The sequence below is a fragment of the Cibotium barometz genome, chromosome 54, assembly GCF_041138505.1.
Source record: "Cibotium barometz isolate CiBa-2024 chromosome 54, ASM4113850v1, whole genome shotgun sequence".
NCBI lineage: Eukaryota > Viridiplantae > Streptophyta > Polypodiopsida > Cyatheales > Cibotiaceae > Cibotium > Cibotium barometz.
The window spans coordinates 5556902-5570405 of NC_141099.1; positions in this window are offsets into that span (position 1 = coordinate 5556902).

The window sequence follows — 13504 nt, forward strand, 5'->3', positions numbered from 1 at the left end:
GTATGTATGGATGTGGATGTGTATGTGGAAGAATGAATGTGGATGTGTATGTGGAAGAATGAATGTGGATGTGTATGTGAAACTATGAATGGGGATGTGTATGTGAAAGTATGAATGTGGATGTGTATGTGGAATAATGGATGTGGATGTGTATGTGTATGTGGAAGAATGGATGTGGATGTGTATGTATGGATGTGGATGTGTATGCGGAAGAATGAATGTGGATGTGTATGTGGAAGTATGAATGTGGATATGTATGTGGAAGAATGGATGTGGATGTGCATGTATGAATGTGGATGTGTATGTGTATGTGGAAGAATGGATATGGATGTGTATGTGGAAGAATGGATATGGATGTATATGTGGAAGAATGGATATGGATGTGTATGTGAAAGAATGGATGTGGATGTGTATGTGAAAGGATGTGATATCGATGTGAGTGAATGAATGAGATGTGATGTGATGTAAATTGGGATGTCAATGAATGAGATGTGATGTCATGCGAATCGGATGTAAATGTATGATATGGGATGTGAATGGATGAGATGTGATGTGATGTGATGTGAATCGAGATAAGAATGAATGAGATGAGATGTAATGTAAATTGAGACAGATGCGAAATGAATAAGGTGTGATGGGATGTGAATATATGTGAATGGATGAGATGTGATGAGAATAAATGAGGAAATGATGAGATGGAAAATGATGTGACTGGATGAGAATGGATATACATATGGATTGGATATGGATTAAGTAATGTGGACGGATGTGAAACAATGTGAAAGACGAGAGTTCATTATAGGAACTGTATTTTATGACCTGGTTTTAAATGACTGTTTTATGTCAAAAATGCTGGGGAAGCATTTTGACCATCTTGTGAATGAGGTCGTGGTGACCTAACTGATAAATTTACAATAGGAGCTGTTGGTTGATCTTGCTGATCTTCAACAAAGATTCCATCTTGATTTTTATAAGTGATTATATTGTCGGGTACTATGAGCTAGGAACTATCAAAAAGGCCCCTAAGGGACAGGTGGTGAGCATTCTCGTTTTGCCAATGATGCCATAGGTGCACCGATGAAGGAATGATTGAAAATTAGGATTCAACCAGACCCGTATATACCTGGTTGAGAATTGATGAGTTGATTTGGATTCTGATTGAGATGATTCCTGAATTTTGGTTGAAAAGCAATCAGTTGAACAAACAATGAGGATGAATGGGACGAGTCCTTGTGTGATGATGTTCATAACTGGAATGACGATAAGGACTTCAGCAAATCACTACAAGATTAGTGGATTATGCTGACAGATTGCTCTACTGTTAACACTTGACCTAGTGGATCCAGCTAAGGGATGACAAATTAAAAACCTGCATAACTGAAACTTCCATGGAGGAATGTTCAGATGGAATTTTCAGTCTGATGGACCATTATTGTGTTAAGAATATGAATGATATGTTCTGAATGAATTGTTATCTGATAATGAGTTCTATATAAGGGATCTTTATCCCATGACTATGTGGAGAGTTGACCAATCTAAAGAACCCGAGAATCAGTTGGATCTAAAGTCAGATTTGAATTGTAAATAAAAGGACTTAACAAGAATTTTCGTATTGATAGGATCATGGATCGAGGTCATCATGGTAGGAATGATAATCCCCAACTCGATGAGGAAGAGCTCAACTTAAATGTTCGTAAAACTCTTCATAGATCACAGCTTGGACCTTTCGAGGGTGAAGGGAAAAACTTGGGCGAGACTATGGAGAAGTGGATCGAAGCAATGGAAGAGTACTTCGATGTCACCGGGTATAATGAGAAGAGCAGAATGGCTCTTGCAAGGCTGAAGATAGTAGAAATAGCCAGAGTAGCATGGAGAAACAACTACAAGACAAACCGTGTGGATCGAAACACTCAGTCATGGAATGATCTCAAAATTTATCTAAGAAAGAGATTCTGTCCTCCTAGCTTTTTGGAAACAAAGATGAACGAATTCTTAGAGCTAACCCAGGGGAGCATAACTATTGAAGTATATTACCAAGCGTTCGCTCTCCTCCTCAAATACTCGCTCACCGCTGGATGAAGAATAGCTGATGGCCAGGATCATTCGGGGATGGAACGAACCTTTGAATATCCTAGTGAAGAATGCCAAGCCAGTTTCCATGGCCGAAGCAATGCTGTGCGGATGGCGAAGAATTTCGCCAAGGCCTTTGATGTCAAGGTCCCGCCGATGCCAGCACCATCACCTTTCAAAAGGTTTTTAGCTCCAAAAGGTGATTCCAACCTTCCACCTTCTAACAGATATAAGGGTTAAGCCTAGTATATGGGAAGTTGCAGAATGAAAGAAATGTCCTTTTCCCGGAACTCAATCCCTATGGATTTCCACTTCAGAAGTTCCACCCTTGAACAAGGGAGTGAAATGCTAACTGTCAAGGATTTGGACATCGGAGTATGGATTGCCCCAATACCTTTTGGAACAAGGTTTTCACGGCAGGAAAATCAGGGATTAAGATTCGAGACTCTAGCTCCTTCCTTCCAGAGTAATCAGGTTTCTTTCCGCCAAAATCAGAGAAATCCCAAAGGTAGACCGTCTAACCAACCCGCAGTTTTAATCCAAAGTAATGCAAGACCTTTGCCTTAGAATAGGGGAAGTCAAGGAGAGATGTTCCCAAATCGGCCGTCCACTTCCACGGCAATTACCCTGGAAGTGATTGAAGAAGAAGAAGAGGATGAAAGAGATCATACTCCACCTATACGAGATGAGGATGAAAGAGATCATACTCCACCTATACGAGATGAGGACATCTCGCGTTTTTTAAGTGGGGTAGGATGTAAGATTCCTCCCTTTAGCTTTTGAGGTGTACAGGTGTAAGAACCTCCCGTTCTGATCTTGTAATTATTCCCCTCTTTGAAATAAAAGAAAGATTCTGTTTTACCTTGTTTTAGCCTAGAGAGAGAAAATGTCTAGAGAGAGGTAATCCAAAATTGAGATATTTTTGGATATAAAAATCCTCCTAGTGTCTAAAATGGTTTCCCTTGAAACAGAAATTCAAAAAGAACTTTCCAATGTGCATTTGGAATTAATTAAAAAGAAGTATAAAGGACCTTAACCTAAGGGTCTAGATTTTTAGAAATTTTTGGATTATGGTCCAATTAAGGTTTCTATGGGCCAATAGGATCAATCCAAGTGTGGGGAGAAGATAAATCCAATTTATAAAAGAAAAACCCCCAAAAATGAGTAAATGCTCACATAAGATGAAGAGTTGACTAAGGACAAGGTTTATTAGTAAAAAACTATGAGTATTACTAAAAAAATGAGATATTTTGGGTATAATGATTCAATTTTCACACCTTGGTAAGGAGAAGGGAGCTCTTCAAGGAGGTGCCTATTTCACTTGTGTGGTGGAGTTTTAAACTCAAAAATACTATGATATTTTTATCTCTCCTCTCTCCTAGATCAAACCAAATCAAAAGGGAGCCAAACTAGGTCCAAATCTTGTCCAAATTCAGCCAAACTGAACCTAGAAAATTCTAGAAACTAGTTGGACTTGGTTAGAGGCCTCCCTCACCTATAAATAGATCCTTAGCCCTTTGTAAAAAAATATGAGAACTATATCATACTAGTATTATACTGAAATAATGATATTTTCTATTATCCTCTAAAAATCCTCTACAAATTGAAGAGATTGGAGCTTCTCTCTCTCTCTCTTCAATCTTCCTTGGTGACTCCAACAACATACCAAACCAATTGATTGGTTGGGGGTCTCTACGGTGATCAAAGAATCAAGTAATTTTAGAGGAAAATTATGGATTATTGTCTTCTTTTTCTTAAATCTCCAAATGTTTCTCTTCTCAACCCGTCTCAAGCTTGAGAAGCATTAATTTGAATGGCTTTTGAATACTATTGAAGTTCTTTAATGTATTGTGATGAAGAAATACATAAATTTTCATTTATGCTTAATTTATAATGGTTTTTAAGCATTTCTCTCTCTCCCCAAAGAATGGTCATTCCTATGACCTATTATCAATTCAAAAGAAGCTTCTCATGAAGCATTTCTCTAATCTAAAAGTAATTTCTATGCTTGTCTAATTGGAGGCCAAAATAATGGCTTTTAATACTTTTATGCTATTTAATTTATGGTAAAATTAAGAATCAATCCATAATTGGATAATGATCCAATGAGTGGTTATTCTAGTCACATGAATAATACTAAACTTTATTCTTTCAAATTTATTGAGAATTATCAGTAATAGCAACGGAGCTATGGTAAATTTTCTAAAAAATAAACACAAATCATTTTCATTTATATTATGAAAAGAGGACTTCCTACCATATTCTAGGATTAATCATTCTAGATTAATTGAATGATTCTCATTATAATCATGAAAATTTTTATTTTTATGTTTATGCATAAATAGTAATTAGCAAAAGAGGAATTTTTAGTAATTTATTTTTAATGTTAAAAGAGGAATTCCTATGACATTTGAAAATTCCATCATTGAGATGGGAAAAGAGAAATTCCAAGCATATTGAAATTAATGAGTATTTTAATTAAATTAAAAGATAAAATTTAGATAAATTTATTTTATCTATAAGAAATATTTAAATGTTAAAAGAGGAATTCCTATGACATTTGGAAATTCCATCATTGAGATGGGAAAAGAGAAATTTCTAGCATATTGGAATTAATGAGTTTTTTAATTAAATTCAAAGATAAAATTTAGATAAATTTATTTTATCTATAAGAAATATTTAAATGTTAACAGAGGAACTCCTATGACATTTGGAATTCCATCATTGAGATGGGAAAAGAGAAATTCCTAGCATATTGAAATTAATGAGTATTTTAATTAAATTCAAAGATGAAATTTAGATAAATTTATTTTATCTATGAGAAATATCCAAATGTTAAGAGAGGAATTCCTATGACATTTGGAATTCCATCATTTAGATGGGAAAAGAGAAATTCCTAGCATAGTGAATTTATGGGTATTTTATTTTAGATGAAATTACTTTATGAGAATAAAAGAGGAATACTCATGAAATATGACATTGGAATGCAATTAATTAAATGCAAAATAAGGAATTCCCATGGTATTTGAGATCCAAGAAATTAAATGGGAAGAAGAGGAAATTTTAGTATAATTCAATTTTTTTGATTACTTATCAAAAGTGGAAATATGGGTAGAATTGATTTCTGTAAATCCCATGAATTCTTCTATTCCAAAAGAGGAATATTGAATATAATTCATTTGAGAAACTTCGAATGAATATGGAACTAATCGTCGAGAAAAAGAACCTTTAATTAGGCCAAGCAATTGGCAAAAATTTAGAAAAAGTCCCATTATCGGGATTAACCTAGAAAAAGCTATTAATAGCATGTGATAGGATGTGATAAGATGAAAATAGGATATGATAAAATGTGATGTAATGAGAATGGATGTGGATGTGGATGTATGGATGTGGATGTGGATGTGTATGTGGAAGAATGAATGTGGATGTGTATGTGGAAGTATGAATGGGGATGTGTATGTGGAAGAATGAATGTGGATGTGTATGTGGAAGTATGAATGTGGATGTGTATGTGGAAGTATGAATGTGGATGTGTATGTGGAAGAATGGATGTGGATGTTTATGTATGGATGTGGATGTGTATGTGGAAGAATGAATGTGGATGTGTATGTGGAAGAATGGATGTGGATGTATGTGGATGTGTATGTATGGATGTGAATGTGTATGTATGGATGTGAATGTGTATGTATGGAAGAATGAATGTGGATGTGTATGTGGAAGTATGAATGTGGATATGTATGTGGAATAATGGATGCGGATGTGTATGTATGGATGTGGATGTGTATGTGGAAGAATGGATATGGATGTGTATATGGAAGAATGGATATGGATGTGTATGTGAAAGAATGGATGTGTATGTGTATGTGAAAGGATATGATATCGATGTGAATGAATGAGATGTGATGTGATGTGAATCGGGATGTGAATGAATGAGATGTGATATCATGCGAATTGGATGTAAATGTATGATATGGGGATGTGAATGGATGAGATGTGATGTGATGTGAATCGGGATAAGAATGAATGAGATGAGATGTGAAATGAATGAGATGTAATGTAATGTAAATTGAGATAGATGCGAAATGAATGAGGTGTGATGTAATGTAAATCGGGATAAGAATGAATGAGATGAGATGTAATGTAAATTGAGACAGATGCGAAATGAATGAGGTGTGATGGGATGTGAATATGGGTTGATGCAAGTGGATGAGATGTGATGAGAATAAATGAGGAAAGATGTGATGAGATGAAAAATGATGTGATTGGATAAGAATGGATATACATATGAATGGAAAATGATGTGATTGGATGAGAATGGGTATACATATGAATTGGATATGGATTAAGTAATGTGGATGGATGTGAAACAATGTGAAAGACGAGAGTTCATTATAGAAACTGTATCTATGACCTCGTTTTTAAATGACTATTTTATGTCAAAAATGCTGTGGAAGCATTTTGACCGTCTTGTGAATGAGGTCGTGGTGACCTCACTGATAAATTTACAATAGCTGACGGAGAGTCAACGGAGGACGTCTCGCATAGCAAGGTCGGCCGAGGTCTCATTAGGGCCAAAAACGTCTCAAAATGGGCTGTGTAAGGAATTCGCTAACTTGCTAATTAGTAGAACATTGACGGTCAAAACGGCTCCAAATTTGGCCGTTTTGGATATTTAAAGCGTATCTATGTGATTGAACACATATGTAAGTACATATTTTAAAATCTAAAAAAATATATCGTTTTCATGCTACTCTTTAATGGCTCGTCTCGAAATTTGTCCTCTTTTAGTGACTTCACGGCGGCAAATACTTATTTCTCTTACTTTTGAATGACCATTCCCTCCGAACGCGCTCTCATCCATTGTCCAAAAAATTTCACAAGCTTATTCTTAGTTTCACTCCTCTGCTTCTCTAAGAATTTCACAAGCTACATCTCATTCTCATTCTTCTGCGTCTCTCATCTTCTAATAGCTCTGCTAATATTTTTAGCTCTGTTAGTAATGAGTGATACATCTAATCGTAAGTTTCATTTGAATATTAAGCTCAACCAAGAGTATGCAGCTACATGGAGTGTCTACCAAAGACCCCTTTCATGTGCGAATGAAGCTCAACATCTTCGCAACGAAGGAAAGAAGCATATTGACCTATGGACAGATGGAAGTCTATATCCACCAGATCCCAAAACAGGAAGGTATCCTTCTTTTCACACACCACATGATTTGATTAGATTTGTTGGTGATGGGGTGGATGGCTCACTTGGTTATAGTTCAAGACTATCTCAATCACATATAAATTATGCAGAATATATTACATATCTTCAAAATACTTTATCTTTGAATGCAACAAAAATTACAAAACTTGAAAATAAAATAGTGTCTTTGAAACAAGAAAATGATCAATTGAAAACCTTAAAAGAAACTCCAATAGGGTTAAGAGCACGAGTAAAACGAATGCGGGATGTAGTTAACTTGATAGAGAGATTTGGACAAAGGAAAAAAAGGTTAAAACTTGTAAGAGATCATGTTACTACCCTTCTAGGATTTGACATGTCTAATGCTCAGGAAAGGGTGAGATTTTTGAATGAGCTTATGAATAGGTCGGATATCTTGAAACTTTTGAAACTTCCTGAAAATCAAACTCAAAAAAAACTAGTCTTTCAACATCTACTAAAAGATATGGACTTATTGGTCCAGCCTTCCCAAATGCAAGAAGTTTATGACACAGTGGGAGTGAGTAGAAAGGGATACAGAGCCATCTCTAAAACCTGGTTCAGGGTCCTTAAGTATTACAAAATCAAAGCTTTTGGGTTGCCTAGACCTCACAATGTTGGAAAATATAGAACTTTGTTAAATGAGGAAATTTCCAAACATTTCGGAGAGTATTTCTATATTGAGGGAACAATGCCATATGAGAGACAAAAAAAAAATCGTCTTTTGAATACGTTTATAATAATATTTGGATGAACATTAGAAAAGTCCAATCTTTTATGGTGAGATATTACAACATTCGAGAAATAGATTGTGAAGGAAAACTTGTATTTGTTATAAAATTAGATAAAGCTCAAATCCAAAAATGTCAAAAAATGGAAAGAATATCTATATCCCTAATGAATAAAGCATTGGACTATAGTCAAGGTAAGCTTGATTCTCCATACCACAAAACTCAATCAGAAATGGAGCTATGGTCGATTGGATCAGCTCATGTGCCAGTAGAGAGTCATGAAACATTAAAGTGGCTCTTTTCACATACAGACATTCCTTCAGTTATTCAGAGCCAAAATGCAGGTGAACACCTTCATGTAGACGACATAGGTGATTTCATTATGGAATGGCATTTGAGTGCCGACCTCAAGGCGTTGAAGTGTATGTTTGGTGTATGTGGAGGAGCAAATACCAAATATCCATGTCTTTATTGCATGGCAAGCATAGGGACAAGAGAATGGCTTGCAAAAAATGAGATTGGAAAACCACCATCCAGAAATAATGTGAATGTTGTCGATTATCCAACTTCTGTTAAAATTTGGGATCCAATTCTACCAATACATTTAAAAAATGCGCATATATGTACATTGCATGCAGAGATAAGAATCTTGGACAAATTGCTCCGACTTCATCTGGACTATGCATATTCTATTAAGCCGACTAAACTTGCAGATGAGTGCATAGAAAAATGCGAAGCCTTGCTCTCTCAAATGGGTTTCCATGGTGGCGAAGTGCATCTTAAAAAAGATCCTGTTCTTTCTAGAGGTACATGTGATGTTCTGCAAGATGTTTCAATGGGAGAAGCAAAAGCAAGAAGATTTTTGAGCAACCATGACACCAAACAAGTCAATGCAATGTGGAACTGCTGGAAACATCTATGTGTCATTACCACAAATGTCAAAAGTAGACCAGATGTAGCCAACAAACATATGGAAGTTTGGAAAAAACTCGACAATTTTTTCAAAGTCCTAAGACAACAAGTTGGTTCAAATACTTATGCAGATGATTTCAAAAAAGCAATAAAGCTTTTAATAAAAGCTATCATAGATGCCTGGGATGAAAAATACATAACTTATTACTTGGTGAGTGTTCAGACTTATCAAAACAATTAAAATTAAAGTGTAATTTCTTAAATTTACTAACAAAGAATTGTCTTTGTAGCATATTCTTTACTTGCATGGACCATATTTTGCTACAGATCTAGAAGGACCCCTTGCAACATGGAACACACAAGGAATGGAAAAGTCTCACTATCAAGCGAGAACTTCCTTTTTCAGATGTACCAGAAGAGGAGGTGGTCAAAGAAGAAGCAATGCACTTAAAGAATTATTCAATTGGTTCTACAGGAGGCAATTACAAAGGATGAGATCAAAGAACCAGCAATCTGAAACTACACAAACACCTCAAGATAGAGACTAATGATTTACTAACACATTTGTACCTCTTACAAAATATTTGCTGAATTATAATCAGTCCTTGCAAAATATTGTGTGTACATTAGTTTTTGATTCTCTTGGGACTATTTGGCATGTCACCTCTGGTAGTATCTCAAAAATTTTCTCCTTCTATAACCTCCAAGAAGATTGATATCTGACTCCTCAGCTGCAGCTGCATAGCTAGAGTAGCAAAGAAAGTATCCTGCTCTTGAGGCATTGAAACCTGCAGCATATCCAAAGATTCTAAGAGCAGCAGCTCTCTCTAGAAGCAAGACCTTGTTAGCATTTATTTGAAAGGGGAGTGTATCCCATGAACCTTGACAACACCTTCAAGGCAAATATTGGCAACTCAGCATCTTCAGAGAAGTTCATGTGGAATGCACAGAAGACAGCCTTATCCAATGTAGGTAAGTAGTGCATGAGAGCAGATGAAGGCCTTCTTGACCTAGTCTCTGTAGCTTTCACTCTCCTGCCTTTAGCTCTTCCTAGAAAATCATCCTTATCAAGCAATTCAATCTGCAAGACAAAAACCTCACTTTAAAAAAATTACAATCACAATAACATTTTGCAAAAGATTAAAAGGAAACTACCTTCTGCAACTCATCCTCACTTACTACTTTGTCTTTCATCAAGTTGCATGAGCCAACCCTTTCCACTTTATCAGAATCTACCTGAAGCTTGAAATCTCTGCCAAAAGACTCTACACCTAACTCAATAAGCCTGTTCTCAAAATCTTCATCTCTAAGGGAAGGTTTCTCCTCATCCACTCTTTTAAGGCACAAGGCAAGTGCATCAGGAGCAGGGATAAATGAGTGGTCAGATGTTTGCAAATCAAGTGCCAAAAACTCTTCCTTTGACTCTACTTTTGTATCAATAAAGTCTTTGGTCACCTCACAAGCTTCTGAAATTGCTGCAATACAGTAGTCTTCCCTGATATTGAAGAGACATTGAAGATCGAACAAAGGAATAAAATCTTTCTCATTGATATAGAAGAAAGGAAGGCTTGGAACAGTAATAGAGGATTCAGATATGCTTGCTTCCTCTGAGGGCTCTTCACTAACAGTGAAAGCCCTAAATTCAGCAACATCAAGATTTGCACTTTCTTTCTCCTCAGCTTGAACAGTGGTGACATTTAAGTTTTCTTCCTCCTTCTCTGCATCAATATCTGATTCTTGCTCTTTATCTTGTATTTCTGCTCTCAAAAATAGAAAGAAAAGAAAGGAGACATCTTTGGGGACAAGGTTACAAAGCTTCTTATGAATTGGACAAGAAATGGATGAAGGGCATGTGAAAGAGATTTTATTTGAAAATCTACTGAACCTCTTTGTAACTTTGGCTTTCTCCACTGACAACTGAGTAAAATCGGTAAGGTGACAAAAATCATTGTCTCCGATATGAAAACAATGACCTTCAATTGACATTTCAAATTGTTTGTACTCCTCTTCAAGAGTGTCCTTAAGCTTCATCAAAACATCTGAAAGAACAAACCTTGGATTGAATATCTCCACTGCATCTGCGTATACCTTCATGTCATGACCATCTTGCAAAATAGCATTCAAGAGTCTTTCACTTGGGCTTTCTTCAACAAGTTCATGTCATCCCTCAACACTTTTACTCATTGTGATATTTGAGAAAAACGCTGGAACAATTCTGAAGAAGGCTTGGAAGTCACTATATGGCAGAGCCTGAACTAAGCAAAAATAACTGGTCCAAAAGTTTTGGAATGCTTCTATCGCTTGGTGCAGGCCTTGGCAATTCGAAGGTTCAAAAAAAAAAGAGAGAGAGAGTTTTGCAAAATAGAGCTTGGAAGTCACTATATGGCAGAGCCCGAACTAAGCGAAAATAAGTGGTCCAAAAGTTTCGGAATGCTTCTATCGCTTGGTGCGGGCCTTGGTAATTTGAAGGTTCGAAAAAAAACGAGAGAGAGTTTTTGAGAATATCCGATGGAGCATGTGGAGCATGGCAAAAATACCTTAAATAGTGACCGTTCGTGCCACGTGGTAAAAATGATTGCATGACACGTGTATCCAACGGTCCTATGTACGGACGGATTCGAGGTATAAAAATTAAATTTTCATGAAAACATTTCTATTTTTCACCGACACGATATCAAGTGAAATTGCTCCTCCGAAGTTCTCGGAATCTTCTTTTACCCTACTCACCCGTATCAAGCGATAGATCTCATCCGAACATCTCGGATCCTTCTCATCGCTAAGTCCCGGATTCTTCTCCCTTGACTTAAAATTTCCCGAATCAAGCGATAACGCTCGTCCAAACAAATCGGATCTTCTTCATCGCTTGGTTCCGGATCCTCCCCTATCACTTGGCCATACCCCGAATCAAGCAATAGAGCCTATCCAAAACTCTTGGATCTCCATTGTCACTTTGTTCCGGACATATCCGGAATCAAGCGATTGAGCTATTCCAATCCTTTTGGAAGCTATTCATCGCTTAGTTCCGGCTACCCTTAATTAGAGCCTCAATATATTATCGCTTAGTTCCGCATACGCCTAAATCAAGCGAAAGAGCCTATTCAACTCTCTCAGATCACAAAAATCGCTTAGTTCTGGGTAGAGCCCGAATCAAGCGATAGAGCTAATCCAACCAATTTGGATCCGCCCCATCGCTTAGTTCGGGCCAGTGTTAGTTTTTTATCTCAACTCACAAATCACCCCGATCGGATTCTCTTCTTTTTCTTAAACTTCAATGGCGAGGACAAAACAGACTGCAAGGAAAGTCTACGTCCCTTCGGAGACTGAAAAAGCTCAAGACAAACCAGGATCTTCCAAAAAGCCAGTTGTCGATGAAAAATAAGAAAAGCCTCCTCCAAAACCTCGTGCTAGGGCAACAGCAAGAAAGAGATTAAACTATCATGTGAAGTCACTAAGAGAGATCAGAGCGGCACAGAAATCTACTAATCTTCTCATCCCTCGACTGCCATTTATGCGGGTTGTCAGGGACATATCAGAAAGGTTAATTGGCAAAATGAAAAACACATATCTTGATAAAGTCCGATGGGAGTCACAGGCCCTTATGTGTCTTCAAAAGGCTGCTGAGGATTTTTTGATCGACTTTATGAATGATGGATACATTGCTGCTGCATTTGCTCATAGGATCACTCTCATGAGCAAAGATTTTGTACTTGTGTCCAGACTTAGATACAAGTTTGACAAAGCTTTGGAACCCATTCCAAGTCAAGATATGAGGACTTTTGAAATTCTAAATATTCCTCCAGCAAGACAACACAAACAATCAATTGTTATTGGAGATGTTTCGCATACTTATAGTACAAGAAAAGCTCACGATATTAAAGAAGAAGTGGAGAAAGAGAGAGAGCAGGAGAAGATGACAGAGGATGCCATTCTTTCTCAGCAAGCTGAAATTCTTCATGCATCCAATTCAGAACTTTATCAGAATGTAACAGGTCAAATGGTAGTAGATGTCTCCATGCATGGAGAGGATGAGGTTTATTGTGACATTGCCCCTGAAGACACAAGTATGCTTGTGAATCACAATATTGAGATATGTGACATAGTCCTCTTTATCTATCTGAGGTTTGTGTGGATTTCCTTTTGCTTTCTTGATGAATTTCTCAGATTCCATATTTTATTGATATGTTTTGTTTATATCTCCAGATGTCTTATGAGGGATCTTCCTGACTCAATGGCTATGCAAGTGACCATTCTTGATCCCCTTATTACACAGTGCCTTTTCAATAGGCAAGGGGATCTTGCAAGTTTTCTTGATGACTTTGATATGCTAACATGCAATTACATTGTATACCCTTATGTTGAAGTGTAAGACTCACACTCAATTATCTTTTGTCCATCATTACAATATTCACACTCAATTATCTTTTGTCCATCATTACAATATTCACAATTAATTGCAGTATTCATCTTATCACAGAGGCCATTGGAGTCTTATTATCTTCAATCTATTGGATAGAGATATAATCTTTATGAATTCTTTAGCATCCATTCATGGGAGAAGTAAAATGTAAGAATCAACTTTACCA